The following is a 13,315-nucleotide window of genomic DNA, read 5'->3' as shown; positions in this document are numbered from 1 at the left end:
ATAACCACTATGAAGACTTTGTTAAACACTCTTCCAAAAATCCCTCCAGGCACACATTTATATCAAGATAGTCTTTCTTATTTTTACTTATTTTAAATGTGATTCAGTCTTTTCAAATACTTTTTCAGATGTCCAAGAACACATTAAATGCCACTGACATCTAAAACCCCTCTCAAAAAAAGCATTCAAAATTAGTAACAGTACGTGCCAGAAATTAACATTTGTTGTATCCAAGTGCTCATGTCTTCAGGCAAACCTTAGGAACAACTACAGTATTGGCAAAATGATCAATGAGTTAATATTCATAAAAGGGCTTTGTAAAGTGCGGGCTGAAAGGCCAGAGTTCCTGTTCCTGCTGTCCTGTGGGGGGTGCAGACTGGTTAGCCTTGTAACACGCTGGGGTTCCAGGGCATTCATTCAGGAAATCTGGGCTGAACGTCTATCAGCCGCGCAGAATGGAGCTATAATTGCTTTAGAAAAGCTAAATAAGCAACCAGGGCCTTTGGCAGCCTTCCATGAATTTACTGTCTGGTTAGGGAGGCAAAAGAGGTAAATATTTAAAGCCAAATTGCAATTCATTCAATTAACTCAACAAATATGTCTTGAGCAATTATTACGTACCAGAATCGGGGGACACAGCAATGAACAATACTGATGAAGTCCCTGCCTTCATGGAGCTTACATTCTAGTGGGGAGGGCAAGGGTATAAGGTCGGACAATGGTTAAGTGCTATGAAGAAAAAGAAAGCAGGCTACAGGGATGGTGACTGTGTTATTTTTAGATGGGCTGATCAGGGAAGCCTGCTCTGAGGAAGCGATATTTGAGCAGGGACTTAAGTGAGGCAGCAGACCATGGCCATCTAGGGAATGACCAGTCGGGCCTAGGGAACAGCACGTGCAAAGGCGCTGAGGCAGGAATATACTTTGTGTGTAAGATGATACGTCACCGTAACTGAGTGTTAAATGTGTACCGTGGTATAACCATACCATAAAGTAGCTCTTCTGGAAGTTTCCTCAACAATTCAGTCTAAAGTGAAACAGTAGGGAATTTTACATTACCCGAAAATGTATTCACTTTCTCCAACAAATATGCAGTTTTTTGTCTGAAATGTAAATATTTCATTGATTTATTAACTTCAATAGAACGGTATAATAGTACATACATACTACTACATGGTATTAATAATCATTGTCATTATAATTAAATTTTAGGCAGTATGTGATTATTTTATTCCACTCCAGAGTTATAAGAACCATGACTTTATATAGATATATATATATATATATATATATATATATATATATATATATATATAACATGTGTCCCCGAAAATAAGACCTAGCCGGACCATCAGCTCTAATGTGTCTTGTGGAGCAAAAATTAGTATAAGACCTGGTCTTATATAAGACCTGGACTTTTATATTATATTATATTATATTATATTATATTATATTATATTATACCCGGTCTTACATTATAGTAAAATAAGTCTGAGTCTTATATTAATTTTTGCTCCAAAAGATGCATTAGAGCTGATGGTCCGGCTAGATCTTATTTTCAGGGAACCATGGTGTATATATATATATACATATATATATAGTTATAGTTATAGTTATTAGTGTTTTCCGCATTCTGGTTATGAAACATTTTTTCCAGGTATCAATTAATATCTTGGGCTTAGGCCCCATTTGGAAACTTTCCCTTTTTTGCACAAAATATACATCATTTTACCATGTTTTTTTTTCCCTTCATGAAATGAATACAAAGAAGATTCCAAGTAGGGTAATTTTTTTCAATGAAACTTCAAAATAATAGGCAATGTGGAAGCCTGTACCTTGTTCTGGACAGTTTCTCCATTCCTGTTTTAGAAACAAAAGTGTTCAAGTTGTGTACCTTTCTGGGATCTTTGGAGAGAGGGAAAGAGGGGAGGAGAGAGAGAGAGAGAGAGAGAGAGAGAGAGAGAGAGAGAGAGATTAAGAGCTTTGTAGTATAATTTATATACTGTAAAATTTGCTCTTTTTAAGTGTATAATTTAATGATTTTTAGTAAGAGTTGTGCAACCATCACCACAATCCAATTTGGGAATATTTTCAACCCCCAAAAGATCTCTAGGGCTCATTTGCAGTCAATCCCTTTCCCAACCCCAGCCCCGGGCAACTACTAATCTACTTTCTATCTCTAGAGATTTGCCTTTTCTCTGTTTTGAGTGGTGTTTCTATAGATTTTGACCTTGGTGGCAGCTAAAGCCCCCACAGAGAATTGCTTCTAGCCTAATGACAATAAAAACAAAACACTGCCAGAATGGGTGCATTTTCTCATAATTTTTCAGAGCCAAGTTTCCTGTACGTTATGAAGGCAGCTCCTTCTCCCATCTTCGCTGTTGTACAGCAAGTGGCATCCTCGGCCATGAGCATGCAAAGCAGGTGATGGGCCCCAGGCAGCCACTCTCTGGAGAGAGCCCAGAAACTCCAGCAAGATCCAACATCCAAATAACTCCTCATTATACCATTTCTTTTTAACTTATCACTATGTTGCAGTCTGTGGATGAGGGAGAAGACTCCAAATAAGATGGTCTTGCCTAAGAAATGCTAACCCACAACTGCTTTTGTCAACTTATTAAACAGCCCACGTAGAGAAATTCCATTTCTGAAGACAAAGGCCAAAGACTTATTCCAGAATATTCTCTTGCTAGAACCTACATAACTTGAAATGCAGTTCAGACCTTCTCCTCAAAGAAGAGTTATTTGGTATCGTGGTTAATTTTATGTATCAACTTGACTCCCCATGGAGTGCCCAGATTAAATATAATTTCGGGGTGTATGTGTGAGGATTTTTTCGAGAGAGCTCAGCATCTGAATCGGATGTGGATGGGTCTTCTCCTATTGGCTGAGGCCTGAATTAGAATAAAAAGGTAGACGAAGGAGGAATTTGCTACTGTTTTCCTGTCTTGCTCTTTGAGCTGGGACATCCCATCTCGTCTTCTCCTGCTCTTGGACTGAGATTTACACCATTGGTGTCCCTAGTTCTCGGGCCTTCCGGCTCATACTGAATTACACCACCAGTTTTACTGGGTGTTCAGCTTGCAGACATCAGATCATGAGATTTGGCGTGCATAATTCCTCGTAATAAATCTCCATATGAATCTCCATCTATGGCGACTCTATATTATATATGCTAAACCCGAATACATCATATATATATACACATATATGTATCTATATGTATATATGTATATGCTTCTGTTTCTCTGGAGAACCCTGACTAATACAGTAAATTGGGACTGAGAAGTGGGGGGTGTGCTGCTGTAACAAATATCTAAAAATACAGAGGTGGCTTTGGAACTTGGTGATGGGTACAGACTGGAGGAGTTTGGAGATACAATGCTAGAAAAAGCCTACACTGCCATGAACAGACCCGCAAAGGTGATTCTGGTGAGAGCTGAGAAAGAGAACTGCAGAGAGAGCCTCAGTCTTCTCTGAGAACACCTAAGTAGTGAACGGTAGGTTGGTAGAAACATGGACGGTAAAGGCCATTCTGGTGAGGTCTCAAATAGAAATAAGAAACATGTCATTGGAAACTGGGGGAAACATGATTCTTGTTATGAAGTGGCAAAGAACCTGGCTGAATTGTGCTCGTGTTCTATTCTGTGGAAGGTAGAACTTGTAAGCAATAACATTGGATATTTAACTGACGTGATTTCAAAAAAAGTGGTGAAGGTATGGCTTGGCTCCTCTTGGCAGCTTACAGTAAAATTCAAGGAGACAGAAAGGACTTAACGACAGAATTATTAAGCAAAAAGAAAGCAGAACTTAATGATTTTGAAAATTCTTCGCCTGTCCATATTGCAAAAAATGAGAACGCTAAGGATACAGCCAAGCGACCATTTGGGACATTGGGAAATGAGCATGGATGTGAACCACAGATTAATCAGCCACCCCAGGAAAAAAACTTCCAGTTTGAACTGAAGGAGAAGATGGGAAGGAATGAAGGAAGGCTGTCAGACTTCATAGATTTTGAAGGATGAGACCATAGAGCTATTTGGCTGAAACCGTGCACTATTATTCAAGACAAAGCATGAAGGACCCCAAAGGCGATTCAGATTTCAATAGGGCTCCCTCCTTGGTTTCAATCTTCCAACAGGCGAGACAGGCTCTGTCCAGAGCCATAGGGGCAGGGCTGCCAGGAGTTGTGGGTATGGGACTGCCTGGTAGAGCCCTGGCGGCTGACTCCTGCTTAGTAGAGCATTGGGGCATTACCTCCACCTCAGCAGAGGTGGGACCACCACCCCAGTGGGTCAGGAAGGTGAGATTTCTGCCCCAATGAGCCTGGAGGGCAGAGATGAATGGAGCCAAAGAGGATTATTCTTTATTCTGGAGCCTAAAGATCTCATGAAGTTTGCCTTGCTAGATCTTAGACCTACTTGAGACTCATCACCTCTACCTTCTTCCCTGTTTCTCCCTCTTAGAATGGGATGTCTGTCCTATGCCTGTCCCAGCATTGTATTTTGGAAGCACATACCTTGTGTGACTTCATAGGTTCACATCTGGAGAGGAGTCCCACCCATAGCTGATTTAAATGGTATTTAGATGAGATTTAGGCTGCAGACTTGAGAGTTGATGCTGGAATGAGTTAAGACTTTTGGGATATTGGAGATGGGATGAATGTGTTTTGCATGTGAGAAGGACATGAATTTGGGGTGTCCAGGGTCAGAATGTTATGGATGAAATCTTTCTGTCCTCCCAAAATTCACGTATTGAACCTTACTCCCCAGTGTGATGGTATAGGAAGTGATGAGGATTGCATGAGGTCACAAGGATGGGCCCCTCCTGAATGGGATTGGTGCCCCTATAAGAGTCACGAGAGAACTTGCTACCTTTCTGCTCTCCACCATGTGAGGACAAAACAAAAAGTCAATGGTCTGTAACCCGGAAGAGGGCCGTCACCAGAATCTCACCATGGTGGATCCCTCATCTTGGACTTCTAGTCTCTAGAACTGGGAGAACTAAATTTCTGTTGTTCATAAGCCACCAAGTCTGTTGTATTCTGGTGTAACAGCCTGAGCTAAGACACTTTGTCATGAAAGAAGTTTCCAGAGCCCCTGTGGAAAACACGATTTCACTATTGTTCTGGTTTTGAGAGTCACCTTCTGCTTTATGCCTGTTAGATAAGTATGACCTTCCCCCAACAAAACGGTTCCTCCTCCATTCAGACAAGCCCCAGACGTTCCTTATTTCACCTCCAGAACCTTCTCAAGCCCATTCTCTCCCCTTTACTCCCACCCTATGCACTGAGCCTGACCATCATCACTTCCTGCTTAGGCTCCCCCCCTCACCTTCCCAAATGTTGGTCTCAGAGTGTCCACACTTTAACCCCTTTGATCCAACATTTCACAGCACCCAGAGTGAACTTTTAACAGTACAAATTTGAGACCATCACTTTCCTTAAAAAGTATAAAGTCAAACTCTAGAATTTTGCTGCTAAAACCCATTACTCTCACTCACTGTCTTGTGCGTCTAGTACATGGTGACCGCATTCTTCAAGTAGCTCAGGCCGAAACCCTTGCTATCACCCGTAACATCTCCCTTTCCTCTCCCCACACATCCATTTCTCCATCAGTGGGTGCTGCAGCCTGCACCTTCAGACTACAGCTGCACACTTTCTAGGAAACACATCAGCACCACCTCAGTCCAAACCAATTCTTGACAAGAATTGCTTCTTGTCAAGATCATGAAAACAGCTACAAACTGGTTTCCTTGCTTCCACTGATGCCTCCCTTCAGTCTGCCCTCATCCCAGGAACAATGGGATCCTTTGCAAGATAAGCCAAACGGTGTTACTCCTAGGCCCCAAATTTTCCAACAGCTATGCATCTCTCAGAGATCCTTCCATCCACAAGGGCCTACCTGATCGGACTCCACAGCTTCAGGTCCTACTTCCTGACAATAGGTCCAGCCCCACTGGCCGGCTCACTGTTACAGAAGTCACCAATGCTCACAGGCAGGGCTGCACACTTGCTTGTCCCCAGCTGGGCTGCAGCACCCCACTTCCTTCGGGTCCAATGTTGCCGCCCCAAGAAGCCTTCCCCCGACTGCTGTCCTCTAGCTCCTTTACTTCTGTTCCATTTAGCCAGCTTTATCATTCTGCTGTAGCCTTTTCTACAGGACCCAACATTTATGTGTCTATTCCTCTGTTGTCCATCTTCCCCCACTAAACCGTGAGCTGCTTGACAGCAGGTCCTTGGTGTGTGAGGCAGATGGATGGACTCTAAGATGTCCCCTCAGCCCCACTTCCTGGTGTTCACATCTTGTGTAATTCCCTCCCCTTCAGTGTGGGTAGAACCTGTTTCTAACTAATAGCGTATGGCACAGTGATGAGGTGGCATGCCCCTGAATATGTTCCTTAATATAAGACTGCGTCCTGCTAGTGGACTCCCACTCTCCAGCTCACCTCAAAGAAGCAGGCCGCTGCTGTGAACTGCCTGAGGGCAGCCCCTGGGAACTGAGGGCCTCTGAGCAACAGACAGTAAAAAACCTAGGCTCTCATTCCACACACAGGAAACGAATTTCTGTGACAACTGGAGTGAGCGTGGAAGCAGATTCTTCTCCTGTTGGGCCTCCGGATGAGAATGCAGCCCAGCCAACCTCTGACTGCAGCCTGGTAAGAAGCTGAAGCAGAGAATGCCCCTAAGCTGTGCCCAGACACTTGGCCCACAGAAACTGAGCGATAATAAATGTCTGTTGTTTTAAGCAGCTAAATTTGTGGTGACTTGCTTACTTGGCAATAGAAAATAACACAGTTTGTTTTGCTCATTGCTCTCTCCTGTGTACTTAGACCAGGATCCACGATCTACCAGATGCCCGATACTATTTGTTGAATTGAATATATTATGGAAATACAAAACAGAGCGAACAGAGTGGACAGCAGTGTTACAATACTCTACTAGTCATGTGTGTGTGTGTGTGTGTCTATGTGTATATGTACACAAATGTAGAATACCTCTAAAAAGGTATACAAGAAACTGACAGAAGCCTGGGGAGTGAAACGAGAGACTAGAAATCCACAAAGGAGGTAGACTTTCCTCTCATTTTATACCCTTCTGAACTGCTTGAAAATGTTTTTTTTTTGTTTGTTTGTTTTGTTTTTGTTTTGTTTTTTTAAGATTTTATTGGGGAAGGGGAATAGGACTTTATTGGGGAACAATGTGTGTACTTCCAGGAGGTTTTTCCAAGTTAAGTTGTCCTTTCAGTCTTAGTTGTGGAGAGTACCGTTCAGCTTCAAGTTGTTGTCCTTTCAGTCTTAGTTGTGGAGGGTGCAGCCCAGCTCCAGGTCCAGTTGCCCTTGCTAGTTGCAGGGGGCACAGCCCACTATCCCTTGCGGGAGTCGAACCAGCAACCTTGTGGTGGAGAGGACGTGTTCCAACCAACTGAGCTATCTGGGAGCTCAGCGCAGCTCAGCTCAAGGTGCTGTGTTGAATTTTAGTTGCAGGGGGCGCTGCCCACCATCCCTTGCGGGACTCGAGGAATTGAACTGGCAACCTTGTGGTTGAGAGCCCACTGGCCCATGCCATGTGGGAATCGAACCGGCAACCTTTGGAGTTAGGAGCATGGAGCTCTAACCGCCTGAGCCACCGGGCCAGCCCCTTGAAAATGTGTTTTACTCTATGTCACTTAAACACACACACAGAACACATACACGCCAAAATAAAATAGCCCATGTAACTTCAAGTTTTAATGGTTTCCAAAGAAATCACTTTTTCAGCACTTAACTCCTTTACTCAGTGCTCTGCCTTCCCCGTCCAAGTGGCACCCTAGTCTATTCATTTCCACCTCGTCCCCCTCCAGGATGTTTCCTGGTGTGCATATTCAACAAAAGAACTGCTACAGACAGAAGTAAATGCTTTGAACTTGACTGCATCACAGAGAAGCAGAAAGGCAAATTTTATTTCCAGACATGTGTGAGCCAAGCCACAAGGGCCTTTTCTAAAGTAAAATGCAAGACAAAGGGGGCCAACCTTTCCCCGTATTGTTATTGTGTATCTAGTCGAAAAGGCATTTCATTCAAGGAAAAATCAAATAATTTAAGGGATGGAGTTACCCTGGAGTTTTGGGATGGTCTAATAGACTCTGAAAAGTGCAGCCAAAACAATAGGGGGCAATTTCCATATTTGTGTGGCGGAAGTGAAAAAAAGTCAACCGGAAATTTACAGGAGGACAAATGGACAGAATCCATTACAAAGCAAGAAAAACTGAGGCAGAAAGTACAGCTACAGCTCTGGGAGGCCACGCACCAGGTGCCACAGGTAGAAACTGCCCAGATTATCACTTACAAAAAGTGGAGCAGTGTCACACTGGTAGCTCTTGACCTCCTTTGAAACTAGCCTATATCACAAATTTAAGATCTACTGAGAGTCGGTTCTTCTAGGGCTCTAGAGAATATCTGAGACACAGATATTCACTCTCGGTAATTAGTGAGGGACTGTGAGCACAGCAACATATGATTACTGACCCTTGTTCAAAGTTCTAAAACTGGACATGAAAATGCACAACCACAATGAATGTTCAATGATTAATCAACATCTGTGAGTTGATGGCTGAAAACCAGTGAGTTACAAAATATCATTTCTGTCTAGCTTCTTAAATGGTAATTAGTTGTGTGTGTGTGTGTGTGTGTGTGTGTGTGTGTGTGTGTGTAAAACATTACAATTTCTCACAGGTGACACTAAAGTCATGTCAGCTTGATTGTTCAAGCCACACATCTTGCCAATGTGGCTACAAGGTCATGACTTTGAATCCTATGAAGATTAAAAGGTGTACTCAGCCTCTTGGCCAAAATAACATCCTTTCCATGAAACAATTGAATACTTAACTACTTAGTGTCTTGGCCATTCATTCATTCATTCATTCATTCCACCAACATTTAACACTGGGGTACAGAGAGACATGTCAGAGGCCTTGTTCACAGTCCTATGGTCCACAGGCGTATGTGTGTGTTTCCTAGTCAATATATGCCATTGTAGCCAAATCTTTTTTCCATTGTCTGAAATGCAGGTCCTGGAAGACAGGCCTGACGGATGCAGAACTTGAATGGGGCACCTGGGAGCCCTTGGAGCAGAGCTTCCTGGTGACACATCCTTGGAATCCCACGTGATGAGAAGGAGGAAAAAGTATGGTGGAGGAGAATCTAGCTCAACATATTTCAAAGAACGAAAATTGCACATCCTCTCGGCCCTACTTCTCACAGTGCTGTGGACACACGGAATGCCCACTTCTGTTTTAAAACTGTTCAGATCCATCTCACATTGTCATCAGGCACTTGAGAAAATCTGACTCCAGTGGACGCTTATGTTCCTCTATAATGTTATATAAACTATAGCTCATTTTCCCAAATCACTGTGAATAAAATGTCTTACTACCAAACATGAGAGACCCCCGCCCCCAATAATGTTCTCTTATCTTTATTTCTCTTAGAGCCATTTCAACTCATGGACTAGGAAAGAAGCAAGAGGAACTGAAAGTGAAGAAGAGCGTTACTTGACACCACATCCCTGCGGGGTTGAACAAGCTTTTGTGTTATACCGCCTAATGGGCTTCCAGGGATGGAGACGAAGGATAAGGAAGTCATCCATTAAAAGTCACACACGCATTTGGAAGAATCTCAACGTTAAGTATTCATTCAAATACATACCTTGTTTGTGTTTCTCAGATTGACGAGATGAAAGAGTGTGACAATATCCAGCGCTGGTGAGGGTACGGGAGGAACATCCTGTTCACATGTGTGGACGTGTGAAGTGGAACACCAGCTTTGGAGCACGATTTGGGTGCCACCTGTCAAATTAAAACTGTGTATGTCCTTCGACCCAGTGTGTCAGTCGGCTCGGGCTGCCGTAACAGAATGCCACAGCCTGGGAGGCTTAAACAACAGAAAGTTATGTTCTTACAGTTCTGGAGGCTGGAGTCCAAGACCAAGGTGCCCCTGGGGTTGGTTTCTGGTGAGAGCTCTCTTCCTGGCTTGGAGGTGGCCTCTTTATCCTGTGTCCTAACCTGTGTGCATGCAGAAACGGAGAAATCTCTAGTGTTGCTTCATTTTCTTACAAGGACACTAGTCTGCTTAAATTAGAGCCTCATCCTCATGGCCTGACTTAACCTTAATTTCCTCCCGAAAGGCCCGTCTCCAAATACAGTCACATTGGGGGTTAGGGCTTCACATACGAATGCGGGATGGGGGGTTTGGAGGGTGTCACAATATGGTTCATACCACCCAGCAATTCCAGTTTCAGAAGTTTCTCCTACATGTGTGTGTACCTATGTGCACGAAGATCTTTAAGGAAGAATGTTTCAAGTTGCATTGTCTGCAGCAGCCCAAAACTGTCAACCACCTAACCATCCATCGGGAGGGGGCTAGTTAAACAAGTTAAGATACATTCAGTCAATAAAATACTACTGTGCAACTGTTAAAATGAGTGAGCCAGCACTACACATGTTGACATGGAGAATTCACTAAAATATATCATAAAGTGGGAAAAGGTACGGTGCACAGCAGTGTATAGAATACAATCCAATTTCTGTTAAAAAAAAAAGAGCATAAGCATCAATGTTTTTTGGACAGATTTACAAGAAACCCTTGGCGGTCATTACTGCTGAGGAGCGGACTTGGGGCATGGGTTTATTCCTTCTACCCTCTGTACTGCTTGTGCTCTGCCCACTCTCACTGCTGGTGGAGGTATGTTGCTCTCTTTTTAATTGAGGTGAAATTCACACAGCAAAAAAAAAACGCACCATTTTAACCATTGAAAAGTGTACAATTCAGTGGCCGTTAGTACACTGACAATGTTATGCTACCGTCACCTCTACCCAGTTTTAGACATTTTCATCACCCCGAATGGGCAGCCATTCCGCATTCCACACACACAGATTGGGTTTCAAAAATTAGCCTTGAAGTTCGTTGTTTGGAACTCTGACCCACCAGCAATTTGGAGTTTCAGTGTGAAAGATTTTTCTCTCCTGAATATGCTTCCCATGTAATTGGCAATGATGTGGCATCATATTTTTCCACTAGTATTTTTTCAGTACATCATTTTCAGTTCAAACAGCTATGTTATTCTGATCCTACGTGGATCTAAATATAATTTAATCCATCAAAGTAATTTCTATTAAAAAGAGATTTATTTGGACGGACTTAAGCAATTTTTTATCTGCAGAAGGAAATTAGTTTGATAAATGGAAATGAGAATTATCTTCTATCCCAAAGCAAGGAATATAAGATAATCACCCTGCACATTGACGAGCAGTACTCCATGGGCGTAGCTAATGCATAAAACTCTTATACACCCAGAAAGGAAATTGATGAACTCACAAATCTTACACACACACACAAGTTTTCCTCCTAAAACACAGCTTAAACATTTCTTATATTGCTTTGGGTTCCCCCCAGAAGCAGACACTGAGCCAAGCTTTCAAGTGTAAGCAGTTTATGTGGGAGGGATCCCAGGAAACACTACAGTGGGGAGACGGGAAAGGGAGGGCAGCCACCCACGGCTTGTTTTCAGCAGGTATCGATGTGAGTAACCTAAAACTTCATCCTGCTGGAGAACTCTGGGACCTCAGGGCTATTCTATCCAAGGGGCAAGAGTGCTAGGTATTTGTACACTTCTTCCTGTCAATAATTGATGGGGGGTTTAGTGGGGTGGGGGCTCATCCATTCTTTAAACTTCTGACCTGTCATGCTGGGGCAAAGGAGGACCCAAGGGCCCAAGAAAGTCTTCAGGCGAGGAAATGCGGGTGGGCAGCTGAAGTCAGGCTGGTGTGCACCAGTGGTAAGGATGCAGGTAGAAATGCGGGATAGCATCTGCCATGTCTCTCTTCCTGAAAGTTCTAAGTAGAAGTCATTGTCTCTTCTGTTTCCTCCAGAATTTATTTGTCTGCCTGTGTCATCACACACATCACAGAGACTCACAGGGAGGGGTCTGCTAGGCCCTGGCAGGCAGAGAGGAAGTGACGTCCTCCCCTCAGCACCAGCAGGAAAGAGGCTGGCGAGCGCAACTTAACGTGCTGCTGCCAGAAACCCAGCTCTTCCTAGAGGCCTCTTGAAAGCAGTGAAAAAGTCTAGAACGCAGGAGCTTTCTCAGGTTTCTGGTTCTTATTTTTCTTTCTAAATGTAAAGAGAAAAAAAATCTAGGCCAATTTATGGAATTAAAAACATAATGTCCTCAATAAATGTATAGGTCAAATGGTGGTTAAGTCGTAAAGATAAAAAATATAGCAGAGTAATGGGATAGAGTGTGCATAGGGTGTGATATTTTGGAAGAGGGGTGTGGGAGGCTCTCTCATAACGGGACATTGTAATATATAATATATATTACGTGTACATATATATATATTTTTTTCTTACCCTTTAGTAATTCAAGTTCTAGGGTCTTGTGCATAGACATTCACACGAGTACTAAAATACTCACTGCAGCATTGTCTGTAGCAGCAAGAGTGGAAACAATCTAGATGACGTCCCTCTATGTAAGGAACATTTGTATAGCATTTCACAAGTGTTACACCCTATTCTGGGTTATACAAATATTACCTCATTGAACCCCCACCACAAACCTAGTAAGTGGCCAATTTCATTATTCCCTTTTTCGGGGGGGGGGGAACCAAGGAAAAGAAATTAAGTCATTTGCTCAATGAACAGTGAGGAAATGGCACTCAGGATTCAAACCCAGACTATCCAGCTTCCAAGTCTGATCTCTTGACCTAGACGGTGCTGCCATGCCTCCCCCTCTAAGGGGAGACTAATGAAATTATGGTTCCAACCCTTCGGCGCTATATTGACATGGAGCTACTAAAAAGACAGGGGTGGGGTAGGAGGTAGGGGATGGGGGCGCAATTCTCCCTATATTGATATGGAAATACCTCTGAGCTACTAACCCACAGCACAAAGGTACTGAGCAGTATGAAGAGCACTCTACCTACCACTTGTGTACTACCCAGGGAGGAACACTTTGCAAGGACATTTCTGGAAGGATACATGCAAAACTGGTAGGGGGACTTTTAGGGAGAGGAACTGAGAGACAAAACTTTTCAAGGCCTGCCTTCTGACATTGTTTACACTGTTTATCGTACACATGTATTATGCTTTTACTAAACATAGCTTTAAAAAATAGAAAGGAAATATAATTTTTTTCACTAGAACAACGGAAAATGTCATCTTCTGAATTTTTTAAGAATTTATATTACCTTGTAATTCAAGGTGAAAGTGAAAGACCAAAGGTGAAAACTTCCATATCTTTCATATATGGCTTGTGAAGTGCACTAAAATTCATGTGTAAA

The sequence above is a fragment of the Rhinolophus ferrumequinum genome, chromosome 15 (genome assembly GCF_004115265.2).
Source record: "Rhinolophus ferrumequinum isolate MPI-CBG mRhiFer1 chromosome 15, mRhiFer1_v1.p, whole genome shotgun sequence".
NCBI lineage: Eukaryota > Metazoa > Chordata > Mammalia > Chiroptera > Rhinolophidae > Rhinolophus > Rhinolophus ferrumequinum.
The sequence above is the reverse complement of the archived record's forward strand: the minus strand, read 5'-3'. Positions refer to the sequence as shown.